This window comes from Physeter macrocephalus, chromosome 4, assembly GCF_002837175.3.
Source record: "Physeter macrocephalus isolate SW-GA chromosome 4, ASM283717v5, whole genome shotgun sequence".
Lineage (NCBI taxonomy): Eukaryota > Metazoa > Chordata > Mammalia > Artiodactyla > Physeteridae > Physeter > Physeter macrocephalus.
The window spans coordinates 116607849-116610865 of NC_041217.1; positions in this window are offsets into that span (position 1 = coordinate 116607849).

The window sequence follows — 3017 nt, forward strand, 5'->3', positions numbered from 1 at the left end:
CTGGAACTCACCAAAAAAGATACCCCACATCCAAAGACAAAGGAGAAGCCACAGTGAGACGGTAGGAGGGGCACAATCACAGTAAAATCAAATCCCATAACTGCTGGGTGGGTGACTCACAAACTGGAGAACACTCATACCACAGAAGTCCACCCACTGGAGTGAGGTTATGAGCCCCAGGTCAGGCTTCCCAACCTGGGGGTCTGGCAACGGGAGGAGGAATTCCTAGAGAATCAGACTTTGAAGGCTAGCGGGATTTGATTGCAGGACTTCGACAGGACTGGGGGAAACAGAGACTCCACTCTAGGAGGGCACACACAGAGGAGTGTGCACATCGGGATGCAGGGGAAGGAGCAGTGACCCCATAGGAGACTAAACCAGACCTACCTGCTAGTGTTGGAGGGTCTCCTGCAGAGGCGGGGGGTGGCTGTGTCTCACCATGGGGACAAGGACACTGGCAGCAGAAGTTCTGAGAAGTACTCCTTGGCATGAGCCCTCCCAGAGTCTGCCATTAGCCCCACCAAAGAGCCAGGTAGGCTCCAGCGCTGGGTCACCTCAGGCCAAACACCCAACAGGGAAGGAACCCAGCCCTACCCATCAGCAGACAAGCAGATTAAAGTTTGACTGATCTCTGCCCACCACAGCAACACCCAGCTCTACTCATCACTAGTCTCTCCCATCAGGAAGCTTGCACAAGCCTCTTAGATAGCCTCATCCACCAGAGGGCAGACAGCAGAAGCAAGAACTACAGTTCTGCAGCCTGTGGAAGGAAAACCACATTCACAGAAAGATAGAGAAAATGAAAAGGCAGAGGACTTTGTACCAGACGAAGGAACAAGATAAAACCCCAGAAAAATGACTAAATGAAGTGGAGCTAGGCAACCTTCCATAAAAAGAATTCAGAATAATGATAGTGAAGATGATCCAGGACCTCAGAAAAAGAATGGAGGCAAAGATATAGAAGATGCAAGAAGTGTTTAAAAAAGACCTAGAAGAATTAAAGAACAAATACCTAGAAGAATTAAAGGACAAACAGAGATGAACAATACAATAACTGAAATGAAAAATACACTAGAAGGAATGTATAGCAAAATAACTGAGGCAGAAGAACAGATAAGTGACCTGGAAGACAGAATGGTGGAATTCACTGCTGTGGAGCAGAATAAATAAAAAAGAATGAAAAGGAATGAAGACAGCCTAAGAGACCTCTGGGACAACATTAAACCCAACAACATTTGCATTATAGGGGTCCCAGAAGGAGAAGAGAGAGAGAAATGACCTGAGAAAATATTTGAAGAAATTACAGTCAAAAAATTCCATAACATGGGAAAGGAAATAGTCACCCAAGTCCAGGAAGCGCAGAGTCCCAGGCAGGATAAACCCAAGAAGAAACACGCCAAGATGCATAGTAATCAAATTGACAAAAATTAAAGACAAAGAAAAATTATTGAAAGCAATAAGGGAAAAAAGACAACATACAAGGGAACTCCCTAAGGTTAACAGCTGATTTCTCAGCAGAAACTCTACAAGCCAGAAGGGAGTGGCATGATATATTTAAAGTGATGAAAGGGAAGAACCTACAACCAAGATTACTCTACCCGACAAGGATCTCATTCAGACGGAGAAATCAAAAGCTTTACAGACAAGCAAAAGCTAAGAGAATTCAGCACCACCAAACCAGCTCTACAACAAATGCTAAAGGAACTTCTCTAAGTGGGAAATACAAGAGAAGAAAAGGGCCTACAAAAACAAACCAGTAACAATTAAGAAAATGGTAATAGGAACATACATATCGATAATTACCTTAAACGTGAATGGATTAAATGCTCCAAGGAAAAGACGCAGCAATACTCATATCAGATAAAATAGACTTTAAAATAAAGAATGTTACAGAGACAAGGAAGGACACCACATAATGATCAAGGGATCAATCCAAGAAGAAGATATAACAAGTATAAATATATACACGCTCAACATAGGAGCACCTCAATACATAAGGAAAATGCTAACAGCTATAGAAGAGGAAATTGACAGTAACACTATAATAGTAGGGGATTTTAACACCTCACTTACACCAATGGACAGATCATTCAAAATGAAAATTAATAAGGAATCACAAGCTTTAACTGACACAACAGAGCAGATAGATTTAATTGATATTTATAGGACATTCCATCCAAAAGCAGCAGATTACACTTTCTTCTCAAGTGCACACAGAACATTCTCCAGGATAGAGCACATCTTGGGTCACAAATCAAGCCTCAGTAAATTTAAGAAAATTGAAATCATATCAAGCAGCTGTTCTGACCACAACGTTGTGAGGTTAGAAATCAATTACAGGGTAAAAAAACATAAAAAACACAAACACATGAGGCTAAACAATATGTTACTAAATAACCAAGAGATCACTGAAGAAATCAAAGAGGAAATCAAAACATACCTAGAGACAAATTACAATGAAAACACAATGATACAAAACCTATGGGATGCAGCAAAAGCAGTTCTAAGGGGGAAGTTTATAGCAATACAAGCCTACCTCAAGAAACAAGAAAAATCTCAAATAAACAATCAAACCTTACACCTAAAGAAACTAGAGAAAGAAGAACAAACAAAACCCAAAGTTACAGAAGGAAAGAAATCATAAAGATCAGAGCAGAAATAAATGAAATAGAAACAAAGAAAACAATAGCAAAGATCAATAAAACTAAAAGCTGGTTCTCAGTTTGCAGGGCAGAAACAGAGACACAGATGTAGAGAGCAAAAGTATGGACACCAAGGGGGGAAAGTGGTGGAGGGGCGGTGGTGGTGTGATGAATTGGGAGATTGGGATTGACATATATACACTAATATGTATAAAATGGATAACTAATAAGAACATGCTGTATAAAAAAAATAAAATTCAAAAAACAAAAAAAAAACCCTAAAAGCTGGTTCTTTGAGAAGATAAACAAAATTAATAAACCATTAGCCAGACTCATCAAGAAAAAGAGGGAGATGACTCAAATCAATAAAATTAG